The 17,035-nt window shown below is 41.3% G+C and overlaps 1 pseudogene; it reads right to left on the bottom strand.

The window, feature by feature from the left end:
- Positions 1 to 3,226: 3,226 nt before the first annotated feature.
- Positions 3,227 to 15,642, bottom strand: LOC149823450 (calcium-transporting ATPase 1, endoplasmic reticulum-type-like; annotated as a pseudogene).
- Between the last annotated feature and the right edge of the window lie 1,393 nt (positions 15,643 to 17,035).

The following is a 17,035-nucleotide window of genomic DNA, read 5'->3' as shown; positions in this document are numbered from 1 at the left end:
TTTGAAGCTTATGATTAGTAAATTGGCCAGCAAAGCTCGGGGACAAAATATCTCATACTGTTTATCTGAAACAGTAAGATCAACCATAGATATTAATAGTAACTGGTTGTATCACGAAACCAAAACTTTCCTCTTGCTTTTGCGTGTGTCAGTGTGCATGAAGGGCCTTTTAAAAGCCTTGCAGTAGTGAGCTCTATTTGGAAATTTAAACCATGGTAGAAAAGCAATTGAGGGAACCAAAATGTTATTTAAGAGTAGGGCATTGGTATAAAAATCAATGGCTGCAGTGAAGGTAACTACAACCCGTATCTTAGGTATGTGATAGATAAGCCAAGACCAAACAAAGGAATTAAAGCCCACTAATTTGTTATGTGAAGGCAAATCTAGATTTGATGTGGTGCTAGCGTATGGTTTCACTAGCCACCCCCAACTTTCACATGCTTTTAGGGACTTCACACTGTATGCAGCATCACTGCATGGTGGGCATGCGGTGACCTGCCTGACAGCCATCCATCTTGGCATTTCTCAAGATGGGTGTGGTGTCCATCTCGAAAAATGCCAAGATGGATAGGTCAGTAGTAATGGCCCTGCATTCTAAGCATGCAGCTTGTCTGCATAAAAAAATGTCCTCTCTTAGATATCACCAGCATGTTCATGATTGACGATTTTTATGCTTTTAGTTGGTGACAGATCATAATATAAGAACGAATTCATTACTACATTTCGTACAAATGGAGAATCACGGAAGTTGCGAGGAATTTAATGTATCTTGTTTCATGGTAGGGTTGTACATGAGTTGAGCCAATTTGAGATAACCATAGACTGTTTGAGCTTACTTTTGTGTAGTCTGAACTAGGCTCGCTAGAACTGAGGTTGTTTTTTCTCTGTTTTTATTTTTTGGGGAGGAGTTGGGGGAGATAATGAAGAAGACCGTTCGTGCTGAGTGGTGGTTAGGGAAGGATGTTGGAATATGGATCGATTCCAACCTGATGTGACCCTTCAACATATAAAACTATAATTGTAAACTTATTCCAACTAGTCTTAAGGTATATGCACAAATTAACAATGTTTTCAGTAAATCCAAAGTTCAGAATTAACTTATTAAACTTTTTATACATCTAATGAAAGGTTTGTTTAAGTTCATAGATTGATTTATTCAATTTGCAAACTAAATTACTTGAGTCATCTACACTGCAACCATGAGGTTATTGCATATATACGTCTTCTTCCAGATCTCCATTCAGAAAAGTCATTTTCATATTCATTTGATGTAGCTCTAACTCAAAATGAGCTATAAGGATCATGATTATCCTCAATGATTTCTTGGTTTGTGACCGATACAGAGCATTCTAGAATCGGTTCAGAGTAATTTTTTACTGATTTCTATCAGTTTTTCACCGGTACCTAAATGTAGAGACTCTATTATGATGAATCAAAGAAGTAACAAGGATTTTTTCATTTAGTTTTAAGGGTTTATAGGCTTTTGTACATGTTTTAGACCAATTCTAGCCCTTAGTTGACTGATTCGAGGTCGTTTCAAACCAGTTCAAAGTATTTTTAGACTGATTCCAATATGAGGACCCTGAGTTTTATCTAAAAGAGCATGTTTTTGTTATTTTTCATGCTTTATAAGTATTTATTATCATGAAAGCATGATTTTTTATATGTATTTGATGATTATTTAAAGTTATGCATGATATTTAAGCATGAATTATGACTAAATTCATGATATTTGTTATGTATTTTTATCAAAATTTATTTATACATATAAGTTGAAGCATAAACCTATATTTTTTATGATATAATATATATTTCATTATGAATATACATGCATTATCATGTGTGCATGGGCATGCTTCATAATATAAATAGGCTTGTCGTAAAAGATCTCGATTAACTAACTTATGCAATTACCAAAGTGATTTGAGTTGTGTTAATTGAAGATTCTTTGGACCGTGTTAAGATTTGACATTATGATTGTGTGTGACTTTATGAAACAATGATTCTACCCAAAGGTAGGTCATTGTGTTTCAAATGCACACATGGTGCGATAGTAGATGTGTATACTAGCTTATGAAGCATATTTATACCCAAAGGTACACTGTTGAATTATCTCTAATTACATGATTTGCTAGTTTCACCAATTGTAACCAATTCTTTGTGAATTAAGGAGATGAAGCAACTATGAGTAGTATCATATTTACCAAAGTGGAATGATAATAACCCAATTAGGCTTGTCTTAGAAAAGATGAATAATAAAGGGTCTCATATTTGTCTTTTCAATATAAATCTTGCATAGAGCGATTAATCTCTTACTCATACGAAGAATATAATAGCCACTCTGAAGGTTGTCTTTGAGAAGTGGGAGCGCTTAAAAATATGTCTATGAGAAATAAGAGTGCTCAAATAATCTTAGCATGTTGCTTTTACAATCATGAGTGATTAAGAATATTCAAGGTGTCATCTCTCACTACAGAACAGTGAAGAAATTTCTAAAAGCTATTGGGGCAAAAATTATTGATCTATATGAGACTTCATCACAAGCTATTTGGATAAGAAACTTCATTATGAGTCTTGGAATTACAGACTTTATTAAGAGACCACTAAAGATCTTTTGTGATAATAAAATTGTTGTCTTTTTGAATAACAATAAGAGCTCAACCTTGTGTCGACACATGAAGTTAAAGTACTTTGTTGATAAAGAAATGACTAAGAATAATTTGGCGTATATTGCTACAATCGGTACGAAGGAAATGACAGTGGATCCCCTTACTAAAGGGCTAGCACTGGGATATGGGTCTGTTTGATTCCTTCTGATGTATGACAATACATTATGGTTATATGTGATCACATTTTTAAAGCTAAATTAATTCTCTATGACTTTGTATATTGTTGATTTTGCATAAATGATCTCTAATTAGGTTAGAGAGAATAACATAATAACAATATTAAATGATCAATAGAATGAATTAGAGACCAATCTATCCATAAAAGTAATCTTAACATGCTAAAGCACTAAAAGTGAATTATATTATAGTGCATGAAAATACAACATTTCATAAAGAAGTGTTTATCTCTATGATTCATTATTGTGATGCAGGATAGCATGTGAACTCACATGAAAATTGAATCGAGATAACAGAAAAATTTTGATAAAACATTTTTCCATGTCAATGGGTCAAGTGGAAGAATGTTGGAATATGGATCGAATCCAACCTGATGTAACTCAGTTTGACATGAGTACATCATGAAAGGCGACCACACCTCGTTCAAGTTCGTCAGCATTAGCATCCAGGCGAGCAATACCGCGAAGAGGGTGATGAAGCAGTGTTGGACGACGATGCTTTATGGAATGAGTATCCTGTAGGAATAGTGGAAACTCGTCAGCATAGAGCACCAGAGCACCCCTCCACCTACGGAGTGAAGCTAGACCTTCCAGAGTTCGCAGGACGATTCAATGTGGAGCAGTTCTTCAACTGGGCCTATGCCATACAGTTTTTCTTCGACTATCACACTGTAGCTGAGCATCGTCGTGTCTCTCTAGTGTCCACCCAGTTGAGAGGCCTAGTGCAGACATGGTGGGTTGAGCTGCAGAGGTCGAGGAAGCGGTAGGGACTAGAGCGCATACAGACATGGGAGGAGATGCAGAGGTTGATGCAGTCCAAGTTTGTGTCGTTAGACCACACTGAGAGAGCCTACAAGGAGTACCTGACCCTGTGTCAAGGCATTCGTACTATGGTGGAGTACATTGCTAAGTTCCATCGTCTATCCTTGCGAGTGCAGATCGAGGAGACCGCCCACCAGCAGGTCACGAGGTATATTTCTGGTCTCCATCCTGCTATTTCTGATGATTTCAGTTGTGTCACAGTTGAGACATTGGATCAGGCAAGCAGTTATGCCATGAATGTGGAGGTAAAATTGAAAAAGAGGCAGGAATATAGTCTCCCGCAGTGACCAATCCAGTCGACCCAAGTCGAGTTTCCCAACCAGAGGAGAGAGCTCCCCTCGGAAGGAAGACTTAAAGTTCACCCCTAGAGTAGATACTAACAAACCCAACCAGTCCGAACCCACGTACTATACTAGATCTGAGGACAAGCCTAGTGAGTGTACCATTCGTTGTTTTAGGTGTCAGGAGTTAGGTCATGTCGCATCCAAGTGCCCCATCGTGAGCAAGAACACCCATTTCGTTGAGGGTATTGTTGAGTCAGCGTCTGATAGTGAAAGTGAGGGTGAGTCTTGGGTGAAGGAGATGACGAGAGGAAAGTCATAGAGTTCGACGACAACGTCGAAAATTTATTATATATCCGTCATGTTTTGACCACACCCCGAGAGTCGACCCTTGCAAAATGGTCGCGGAATAATATTTTTAGAACCCGATGTAACTGTGAGGGGCATGCATGTGATGTTCTAATTGATACTGTGGCGTGTGAGAATATGGTGTCCGAGAGTGTCGTGTCCACCTTAAACCTGAAAACGGAAAAATTATCCCAACCATACAATATGGCATGGTTCAAGAAAGGAAACGAGGTTCTCATCACCCAACGTTGTTTAGTTCGGTTCTCCATGGGGGAGCATTACCACCATGAGGTGTGGTGTGATGTAGCCCCTATGAATGTGTGTCACATTCTTTTGGGTTATCCCTAGTAGTTTGATCGCAAGACCATTCATGAAGGCCGTAGAAACACATACTCCTTTATTTTTAAGGGTCATAAAACAGTCCTCCCTATCAAGGAGACCGGTTTTCCCACTATTTATAAGCCTGAGCGAGTTCTCAGGCTCGCAGGCCTATCTTACCGATCTTTCTTGAGCCATTGTCGGGAGGGTGGTTATTGATATGCCCTGGTGGCTAAGCCGTTGATGAGTACGTCGTTGTCCGTTCCCGCGGACATCACCCCCCTTATTGAGGAGTTTTGCGACATTATGTCAGATGACCTTTCTGATGGTCTACCTTCGATGAGGGTGGTTTAGTACGCCGTTAATTTTGTCTCGGGGACGAGTCTACCTAACCTCCCTATGTATCGCATGAACCCCTCCGAGCATGCTGAGTTATTGAGGCAGGTTCAGGAGTTACTGCAAAAGGGTTTTATTCGTGAAAGTGTGAGCCCTTGCGTAGTACCTGCCCTGCTCACTCCTAAGAAAGATAGGTCCATGCGCATGTGTGTCGACAGTAGAGCGATCAATTGCATCACTATCGAATACCGTTTTCCCATTCCGTGGTTGGATAATATGTTTGATATGTTGGCTGGTGCCTCTAATTTTCTCCAAAATTGATTTAAAAAGTGAGGACCACCAAATCCGTATACGGGAGGGGGATGAGTGGAAGACGGCATTCAAGACACGTGATGGATTGTATGAGTGGTTTGTCATGCCATTTCGGTTATCAAATGCCCCAAATACTTTCATGAATATGATGACCCAAGTATTGCGTCCTTGTATAGGGAACTTTGTCGTTGTATATTTTGATGACATTTTGATTTATAGTTCTTTTTTGTCTGATCATTTAAGTCATTTGTGTCAGGTCTTAGAGATTTTAAGGAGGGAAAAGTTGTATGTCAATGTCAAAAAGTATGAGTTTATGATGTCAAGTGTTGTGTTTTGGGGTTTTATTGTGTCATCTGATGGAGTTAAGGCAGATCACACCAAAGTCCGTGCGATTGTAGAATGGCCTACCCCAAAGACTATAGGAGAGATCCACAGTTTCCACAGGTTAGCCACTTTCTACCATCATTTTGTGAGAAACTTCAGCACCCTCATGGCTCCTATCACATAGTGCCTAAAGAGTACTAGTTTCCATTGGACGTCTGCAGCGAGAAAGGCCTTCACGCTCATCAAAGAGAAAATGACTAGTGCCCCCGTCTTAGCCCTTCCTGATTTTAGCGCAGTCTTTGAGGTTGAGTGTGATGCCTCTAAAGTGGGAATTGGCGCAGTCTTGAGTCAGAACCGCAGGCCCATTGCTTTCTTTAGTGAAAAGCTGACTCAGGCTAGGTATCAGTACTCCACTTATGATGTTGAGTTTTATGTCGTGGTACAAGCTCTTCGTTATTGGATGCATTATCTCATTTATAAGGAGTTTGTCTTATACACGGATCATGAGGCGTTGAAGTATTTGAATAGTCAAAAGAAGTTGAGTGCTAGACATGCCAAGTGGGTCAGCTTCTTGCAAGAGTACACCTTCACTATTCGCCATCAATCAGGTACTCTGAACAAGGTAGCTGACGCACTTAGCAGAAAGAATAGTCTTTTGATGACTATTTCAGTGTAGGTCATTGGGTTCGAGCAGTGCAAGGAGTTGTACCCAATGGACCCTGATTTTCAGCAGGTCGGGGAAGGGTGCCTCTCCCCTAATAGCACAGTTGACCCACGGTTCAGTATACATAACGGTTATCTCTTTCGAAGTAATAAATTATGTGTGCATGCCTTCTCTCTTAGACTTCAATTGATTTCTGAGTTACATGAAGGGGGACTAGCTGGGCATTTTGGACATGATAAGACATTTATTCTAGTAGATAAATGCTACTTTTGGCCCAAAATGCATCACGATGTTGTCAAGTTTGTTCAAAGTTGTCGAGTGTGTCAAGTGTCCAAGGGTCGACGTCAGAATAGTGGTTTGTATACTCTATTGCCCATCCCAGAGTGTCCCTGAGAACATGTGTCCATGGATTTTATTGTGGGTCTTCCTAGAACCTCGCATCGTTTTAATTCCATTTTAGTTGTGGTTGACCAATTTTCCAAAATGACTATTTTTGTCCCATGTAAGCAAACCACCAACGCCTCGTTAGTAGCCTCATACTACTTCAAGGACGTAGCCCGCTTCCATGGATTGCCTCACACGATCACCTTATATCGTGACACGCGCTTTATGAGCCATTTTTGAAAATCATTATGGGCCTTATTGAAAATGAAGCTCCAGTTCAGTAGTGCATAACACCCACAAACTGATGGCCAAACGGAAGTTGTGAATCGCACCCTAGGGAACTTGCTAAGGAGTCTAGTTGGGGAAAATATCAAAACATGGGACCTAGTCTTGTCGCAAGCCGAATTCCGCATATAACAGTTCCATCAACCGGTCCACGGGCAAGTCTCCTTTTCAAGTAGTTTATGGGCAGTCACCAGCCCATGTAGTAGATCTAGCACCTATGTCTAGTCTTCCGGATCCAGCCCCATACGCATTTGATGTTGTTGAGTACATGCGTGATATCCACAGGCAGGTCTGAGCCAAACTTGTTGAAAGCTACAAAGCCTACAAAGCTTTCGTAGACCAGGGTCATCGTGATGTTCAATTTCAAGTTGGTCAGTTAGTATGGGTTTACTTGCGTCCAGAGTGTTTCCCAATGGGTACTTATGGTAAATTGAGTCCTAAGAAATATGGCCCCTTCAAGATCCTCCTGTGATTAGGTCCAAATGCCTACCTCCTTGAATTGCCTGAAGATTAGCACATCTCGCCTATCTTCAATGTGTCTGATCTATATGCTTACTGTGGAGACAACAAGTCATTAGAGCCGACTTCTTTCCAACCAGGGGAGAATGATGCAGAGCAAGACCGAATCGGGTATGTACCACGTGACCAAGGCATGGCCAGGGAACCCGATCCAAAGGGGATAGACGATCAGACCCAGGAGTTGGATCCGATCGCAGGTAAGGTAAATCGGCGCAGAGACGTGACCCTGCGTACCTACTCCAGACGAGGAACAACCCAGAACGTCACCGATCTAGCTCCAGAATGAAGATGTCTCGGGTCCAAGATCGGACCCAAGACCCGAGTCCACTAGCAGTCTTTAAAAACCCTCTTCTAGGGTTGCGTGAGACGGGGAATTTTAACATTGCAGCATCCTTCTTCTATTTTTCTGTCAGCAGTTTTCCTTTTGGTTTTTTTACTCCTTTTCTATTGTTTGTCTTTATTTCATTTATGTCCATCCTATTGTTCGATTGAGATGCATATTGAAATAAAAAGCAAGTGCCATCGTTTTCAGTGGACATTCTGCTTATTTTATGCACATCGCACGACCGTGAGAGTCGTGCCAACATCTTCCGCAATCAAGTGCGTCGAAGCCGACCCTCTCACTGCATAGTGTGACACCATAATTTCAAAAAACTTGAGTGTAGGGGTGCGGATATATAAATATATTTATTTACATATATATGTATGTATGTATTAGTGTGTGTGTGAGTGCAAATGTGTGTATGTATGTACCTGTGTGTATGTATGTATGTATTTATTTATTTACATATATATGTATGTATGTATTAGTGTGTGTGTACAAATGTATGTATGTATGGATCTGTGTGTGAAACTGGGACTTAGTTAGAGTTAACAAAGTCCAGTTTCAGGCAAAAATTGATTCAAGTATGGTTGACTGCAGCTGACACTACAGAAGCCGTGTCCAAGTATCGCATCCGCACCAACACAGGTGCTTGCCCTTTTAGAAGTGTCCATGTTATATAGCTGTGCACTATGTCATAGGAATGCTCAATTTTTACTCCCACTTCATTATCTCCCTTTATACTTGTCATATTGAAAAACTTCACAAAAACAGCTAGATCCCCTTAACCATAGCCATGTCAATGTGACATAGCTTGACACCACCAAATCCAAGGAAATTTGGAAAAGTATTGTGAGTGATACAAAAATGTAAACAGAAGCAAAGCATAAGGAAATTAATAATGTCATGAACTCCCAGGAGTACACCTGCCAAATTGGAAATGCCTTCGGTTTCCTAGCATTATGGCACATAATAATTTTCCTAATGAACGGAACAGCTCCAGACTCTTTTGCATTGTCTTCATAAAAGAACCTCCCGATGTTTCCACACTGTTTGGCTGTTTTTACAGTAGAGCATTTGCCTTAGTTTGAAAGCATTCAATAGGAAACATTATGTCCTACAAAACTATCTCAGTAGCATTCTAGTCCAAACTATAGCAGAAACAATGCTCGACCAAAATAAAATCATTTTGTAACTCATTCTAAGGTCAGGTATGATGAACATCTAAAAGCATCGTTTGAAGAATATCTAACAGAAGAAAGAATAGCAACTAGCCATGTGCAATACCTTCACCAGTAAAGTGTTCTTTCCTGATTTCGATTTCACAATGACTCCCATGGACTTACGCATCCGATCAAACTCAAGTGTAGCAATCCGATGATCTTGTTGGCTCCACCACTTACAGCAACCTAGCGCGATATAAAATCATAACACAGCTAATTCAAGGTATGGTCCCATGCACAAAACACGAAATATGCATCTAAGATTAATCCTAATTCAACCCATAGATGCCAAGAGCACACGCTCTCCCTAATGTCACTTCAGCTGCATCCAAAAGCGAATTACTTCGCAAAGAAATGATTCTGCTAATCCCTGGAGGAAGCCCCATTTTCTCCACAAGAACCTGAAACCATAACGCATTACGAATGTAGCAAAGTGATACAATCAATTAAGCATACTCGTAGTTCCTGAACAAAAGCATTAGAATCGCACCTTCAGAGCTGCCTCTGTGGGCATGCCGTTTGCAGAAAACTGATTACCAGAACATCCTGATGGAGCCCCAAACGTGCCCCATTGCCACCAATTTGGTGACCGAGTTCTGGTTCGTTGTCAAAGTCCCAGTTTTGTCGGAGCAGATCACGGTGGTGCACCCCAGAGTCTCAACGCTGGGCAACTTCCGCACCAGGGCGTTCTTCTGTGCCATCTTCCGTGTCCCGAGTGTGAGGCACGTCGTGATCATGGCCGGCAGCCCCTCTGGGATCGCCGCCACCGCGAGCGCCACAGCGATCTCGAAGTAGTACGTGCACTTCTCGAACGAGAACTTGAAGTTCGCGGGCCAGCCATTGACATACTCTCTGTTGGAAATAAAGCAACAAACTAGAGAAGAAGATTGTTCTCTAGAATAAAAAAACACACAGAAATGGTGCAAGAGAAGGAGAAGGCTACAAAAGGCTTCAATACATTTCAATGACTTGTCAAAATGAGGATACATGGCTGCTATATATATAGCATTCAAGCTCAACCAGAATTTAATTACATAATAAATTACTACCATAGAAAAACTAAAAGACTATTACATTTTCAAGGAAAAGAAATAAATGGGAGAGGAACCCAAAGAGTTGCATAGAAAACTGCAAATAGCCTTAATGTAAAACAAGTTCCCAAAATGAGGGAGGAATACAAAGAGTCTAGCTTATAATTCCAACAAGCCTTAAAGTAAAATGAGTTTCACAAAAATGAGGGAGGAATACGAAGAGTCTAGCTTATAATTCCAACAGCCCCTCTTAAGCTAGACTATACCGACACCTAATTTCTCTCTCAATTTATTGAAAGTTTCATTCTTCAATGCTTTTGTAAAGATATCAGTCACTTGATCTTGGGTCTTGCAAAACTCGACATTGACATCTTCATCTTTGACCAAGTCTCTAATGAAATGATACTTGATTCGAATATGCTTGCTTTTGCCATAAAAAACTGGATTTTTTGTGAGTGTTATGGTTGAACTATTGTCACAAAACAAAAGAGTGCTTTCTCATTGAGGATGCTTCGGCTCATGAAGAATCCACCTTAGCCAAAGAGCTTGAAAACTAGAAAGAGCCAATGAAATATACTCAGCTTCGGTTGTGGAGAGAGCAACAACAACTTGCTTCTTCGATGCCCACGAGATTGCACCTGAGCCAATGTGAAAAACGAAACCTGAAGTGCTTTTACTATCATCTCTATTTTCACCCCAATCACTATCACAAAAACCCACCAATTTTGAATCTTCGACACATTTATAATGAATTCCATAATTGATAGTGCCACGCACATATCTCAAAATTCTTTTGCCTATGTCCCAATGAGTATTAGAAGGAGATTCCATGAATCTGCTAATCATGCTGACAACAAACATAAGATCAGGTCTTGTAGCAGTCAAGTACATAAGACTACCAACAAGGCTTCTATAGAGAGTTGCATCGATCTTTCTCTCACCATCATTTTTGCTAAGTTTCAGACCAACTTTCATAGAAGTATTAAGAGGTGTAGCACCCTCCATTCTGAACTTCTTTAATATATTTTCAGCATACCTTTTTTGAGATATGAATATTCCATCTTCAGCTTGCTTTACTTCAATGCCCAGAAAAAAATGGAGAAACCCCATGTTAGTCATTTCGAATTCGTGCATCATATCCTTCTTGAAATTTTCACACATGCTTGCACTAGTGCCGGTAATTATTAAATCATCAACATATAAGCATATGACTAAGAACTCCCCTTGATTGCCTTCTTTGATGAACAAAGTATGCTCAAAAGGATACCGTTTGAATCCATTCCTCAAGAAGTATCCATCAATGCGACTATACCAAGCCCTTGGCACTTGTTTTAGCCCATATAAAGCCTTCTTTAATCAACACACTTTGTTTTCTTCACCCTTCTTTACATAACTCGGAGGTTGATCAATATACACTTCTTCTTCAAGGAGACCATTCAAGAATGCTGATTTTACATCCATTTGAAAGACCTTTCATTTTCTTTGAGCAGCCAAAGCTAACACCATGCGAATTGTTTCAAGGCGAGACACAGGAGCAAAAACTTCATTAAAATCAATGCCATACCTTTGCTTGTAACCTTTTACCACCAGCCGAGCTTTGCATTTTTCAACTTCTCCATTTGAGTTGAATTTTGTTTTATATACCCACTTGACGTCAATAGATTTGTGTCCATTTGGGAGCTCAGTCAACTCCCAAGTATGATTTCTTTCAATGGAGTCCATTTCTTGATTCATAGCAATTCTCCGCTTCTCTTCTTGAGATGCTTCTTCATAAGTAATTGGATCGGCGTCCGCAAATAAAGCAAAATTCACCAAGTCTTCCTCAAGATTTCTTCTTGCTGTTTCATAAATTTCTTGAAGACTTTTTGTCTTCATAGGAGGAGATTCAGAACTCCTTGAAGATGAGGAAGATGGTGATAAATGTGTAGATGGAGAGGAGAGTGAAGTATCTCCATCACCACTTGGTTCATGACTCTCCTCCTTATTAATGAAATGTGAATTTTTATTTTCATTCTCTCCATCCCAATTCCAAGATTCTTCTTCATTGAATTTTACATCTCTGCTTATGATAATTTTCTTGGTGATTGGATTGTAAAGCTTATAAGCCTTTGAGCATTCACTGTACCCAACAAGGATATATTTTTCAGATTTATCTTCAAGCTTGCTCCTTCGTTCATCGGGAATATGAGAATAACATATGCTGCCAAATACTTTCAAATGAGCAACACATGGTTTTTGCCCACTCCAAGCTTCTTGAGGAGTTAGGTCTTGAACACTTTTAGTGGGGGCACAATTAAAAAGATAGATAGCACATGCCACTGATTCAGCCCAGATTATGTTAGGCATACCTTTAGATTTCAACATACTTCTTGCCATCTCCATGATCGTGCAATGCTGTTTTGTTGAGGTGTGTACCGAGTAGTCAACTGATGACTGATGCCCTTCTTTTTCAAGAATTCTTCAAACTCATTTGACATATATTCAACCCCACGATCAGTACGCAAGGTTTTAATAGAAAGATCACTTTACTTTTCAACAAATGTCATAAATTGCTTAAAATATTTGAACACCTCAGATTTTTTTTTTAGAAAATAAACCCATGTCTTTCGACTGAAGTCATCAATGAATGTTAAAAAATAACGATTACCTCCAATAGATGTGGTGCACATAGGGCCGCATAGATCAAAATGAACCAACTCAAGTGGTTTTGATGCTCGCCAAGATTTGCACGCAGGAAAAGAGTCCCTGTGATGTTTCCCAAGAACACAACCTTCACAAATTTTGTCTTGCTGATGAATGTTAGGCATGCCTCTGACCATATGTTTTTTGCACATAAGAGATAAAGAACTGAAGTTCAAATGTTTATATCGAAGATGCCACAACCATGATGGATCTTTAATAATAGTATTGAAGCAAGGAAGAGCAACATTTTGAAATATAAATGGAAACATTTTGTTTTGAGTCATTTTCACCTCGGCTATGAGAGAATTCTTCTTGTCCTTAATTTCACATATTTCTCCTTTGAAATGAAGATCATATCCTTTTAGAATAAGTTGCCCAACACTCAAAAGATTGTGTTTGAGGCCTGAAACATAGAAAACATCGTTGACGTGCTTGCTGCCATGGTTAGTTTTAATAAGAATATCACCACGTCCCTTGACAGCAAGCCTATTATCATCACCTGTTCTAACTTCAGTTTGAACCATTTCATTTAAGTCCACAAATAATTTTTTGTTTCCAGTCATGTGGTTATTACAACCACTATCAATATACCATACTTCATCATGTGTTTCTTCTTTGGTATCACAAGCAAGAAAGATAATATCATCATCAAGAATTTTATTTTTCTTATGCATGAAAGTTACCTCCTTTTGGTTTTCTTCTGCCAATTTCTTTCTACAGAACTTTATGGGGTGACCATACTTCTGACAATGAAAGCATTGAACTTGTGAGAGAGAGCGACCACGACCACGACCTCGACCTCTACCTTGACCTCTTCCTCGCATAGAATAAGATGAATCACAAGCATCTTCTTTCGTTTCTTGATTTCTACCACCTCCATATCCTCTTCCTCTTTCTCTTCGTCCTCGAGCACCACCACGAATAGAGAGTTGTGTCTGAAAAGCTTGTTCGATTGGAGGAAAATCAAATTGCTTTATACGAAGTTCATGGGATTGAAGTGATCCCATTAAACTATCAATGGATAAGGTGGATAAGTCTTTGGATTCTTCTATAGCAACAACAATATGTTCAAACTTGCGAGTTAAGCTCCTCAATATTTTTTCAACAACTCTTTGATCTTCAAGTTTTTCACAATTTACTCGCATTTGATTAACAATGGAGAAGACTCGATTGAAAAAAGCTTCAATCGTTTCAGATTCCTTCATTTTTAAAGAATCAAATTCACTTCTAAGAGTTTGGAGTCTCACCATTTTTACCTTGTCTTCTCCTTTATATATTGTATAGAGAGTATCCCATGCTACCTTTGCAGACTTCGCCGAGGATATCCTTTCAAAAATGGCTTCATCAACAGCTTGATAAATATAAAATAAAGCCTTATTGTTCTTCTTCCAGTTTTCCTTCAACTCAGTTTGTTGTCGTTGAGTGATGCCCTCCACATTGTCCATCTAATCGAAGCCACTTTCAACAATGTCCCATAGATCTTGAGAACCAAAGAATGCCTTCATTTGAATACTTCACTTGTTGTAATTTTTTCCAGCAAAGCAAGAAACTTGTGGTTGCACCATATTGTTGGAAGCCATCCTAGCTCTGATACCACTATGTTGAAAATAAAGCAACAAACTAGAGAAGAAGATTGTTCTCTAGAATAAAAAAATACACAGAAATGGTGCAAGAGAAGGAGAAGGCTACAAAAGGCTTCAATACATTCCAATGACTTGTCAAAATGAGGATACATGGTTGCTATATATATAGCATTCAAGCCCAACCAGAATTTAATTACATAATAAATTCCTACCATAGAAAAACTAAAAGACTATTACATTTTCAAGGAAAAGAAATAAATGTGAGAGGAACCCAAAGAGTTGCATAGAAAACTGCAAATAGCCTTAATGTAAAACGAGTTCCCAAAATGAGGGAGGAATACGAAGAGTCTAGCTTATAATTCCAACAAGCCTTAAAGTAAAATGAGTTTCCCGAAAATGAGGGAGGAATACAAAGAGTCTAGCTTATAATTCCAACACTCTCAGGTGAAGAAGTACTTGACGTTGATGAGCCAGACGAGCGCGCAGATGATGCCAATGATCGTCATGAGCGTCTCGCCTAACTCGTTGAGCTTCTTCTTGAGCGGGGTGTCCTTCTCGCTCTGCGATGCCTCGTGGATCTGGGAATGCACCTTCCCGATCTCGGTGTTCATCCCAGTCTGAGTGACGAGGCAGATGCAGCAGCCATTGACGACGGTGATGTCGGAGAAGATCATGCATTCCTTGCCCTGGATATCGGCGTCCTCGCAGACCAGGTGGTGCGTCTTGTTCATGGCGCCGTTCTCGCCGGTGAGCGATGCTTGCTCCACCTAAACCGTCGAGCTGATCAGCTGCAGGATCCTCATATCGGCCGGGCCTTATCGCCGACGCGGAGCTCGACAATGTCGTCGGGGATGAGGTCCCTCGCTGGGAGGTTGGGGATGAAGATATCGTCGCGCTTGGCCATGGCGCTCTCGGACTGGATCTGCTTGAGGGCCTCTAGCGCCTTCTCGGCGTTGTTCTCCTGCCAAACGCCGATGACCGCGTTCACGATAAGGATGAGGAAGATGATGAGTGGCTCAACGAAGGCCGTGATCCCCATCTCGCCGCCCTTGTCTCTGTCGTACCACTCGAGGACGAAAGAGATGACGACCGCCACGAGCAAGATCTGCACCAGGGTGTCGTTGAACTGGTCGACCACGAGGCGCCAGACGGAGGGGCCCTCGTGGTGCTCCAGCTCGTTCGGCCCGTAGATCGACCGCCGACAGTCGACCTCGTCCCAGGAGAGGCCCTGCTCTGCGCTCACCTTGTAGTGGGCCGCGCACTCGCTCTCCTCCCTCGCCCACGCCAGGAAGGTGTCCCGCTGGCCGCCGTGAGGCTGCAGCGGGTTCGCCGCCCTCCCCTTGTCATGCACGCATTTCCTCATCTCGAAAGCTACTGGGACTGAGAGCTCTCAAATAAGGATGGCAGTGGACCGGGGGAAAGCGGGGCCCCGCCTCGCCTTGCCCCGTTTGGACCGGGGATGGAGGGCATGAAACGGGGATAGAGGCGGGGATGAAGGTTAAAATTCATCCCCGTGCGGGGATGGACTGGCACGTTCCCCCGCCCCGCCCCATTCCCAACCCTTCATATTTTTCTCTTATTGTTTACTAACCCTAACTCCCTAAGTTCCTAACCCTGGAGCTACCGAGTCGGGTCGTCGCCTCTTCCCCTTCCCCATCTCATCTGCATTATCGTTGGAGTCGGGCCGTCGCCGACCACTGTTTGCCGACACCGACCACCGTTGGCCGACGCCATCTCTCCCTCCTTCCATCTCTGCCGCTGCCTTGTGCCACTGCCGTGAGCCTCCTCTGTGGTGCCATCTTCTCCCTCTTTTCATTTTCCTTTCCTGCTTTGATGATTTAAACGCTTTGCGTGTTCGCCCTCTTTGCCCTATTGCAACTGTTTCATTGAGCCCTTTTTAGAAGAAGTCAAACGAGGTTGATAATCTTTCAGAGCTTTCCAATTTTGTTGGTGCTGGGTTCCATGCTTATGAACAATCCATTCTACAGAAGCTTAAGAAGGTTTGCACTTTGAATTGATTTCTTTTTTTATTTTTGTTTACTGTGCTTTAGGATATCTTCTTTACTCAGCATCGAACTTTTGTCCCTTGCATCCATGGGCATTGTCTTGGTCAAATTGAAAATTGTTCTTTAATAGATTGAATTATTATCTCTTGGGATATTTGGTCAGTGCAATTTTCATTGTTCCTTGGCATGCTATTTGATGGAGCAGTTTCCATATTTACTTTTAATGCCTTTGATGCAACTTTTCTCATGAAACCCTTTTTTGAATGTTGAATGCATCATTTCTAAAATGTTTAGGACGGAGACGGGGATGGGGCGGCAGCGGGGAAGGGGCGGGGACGGGGACAGGGACAGGGATTAGAATGTTGAGACGGGGCGGGGTGGAGGTCCAAAGTCCCCCCCGTCACTGGGGTGGACCGGGGATGAAGGTTACATTTTAGAGATGGGGCGAGGGTGGAGACCTTGTCCCCCGCCCCGCCCCGGTCCACTGCCATCCCTACTCTCAAACGACCCAGAAGAAGAAGAAGAAGAAGAAGGGAAAGAATGAGAATTCTCGTAAGTCGAATCGACGCTTACGATTGGCGGAATATGATCGAACTAAAAAAGGATGGAGAGTTGGGGTTCGGAGAGGAAGAGCTTCCAGTCCATGATGATTTTGTTTAATGGATGGTTCCCGAACTTGCACACTCATGTCTTAGAACTGCCTAAGCTCCAAAGAGCGTGACATACACAAGGACGGATATTTCCTCTCTC

The sequence above is a fragment of the Nuphar pumila genome, chromosome 10, assembly GCF_984573655.1.
Source record: "Nuphar pumila chromosome 10, dmNupPumi1.hap1.1, whole genome shotgun sequence".
Classification (NCBI taxonomy): domain Eukaryota; kingdom Viridiplantae; phylum Streptophyta; class Magnoliopsida; order Nymphaeales; family Nymphaeaceae; genus Nuphar; species Nuphar pumila.
Note: the sequence above shows the minus strand (reverse complement) of the source record. Positions and strands in the feature narration are given on the sequence as shown.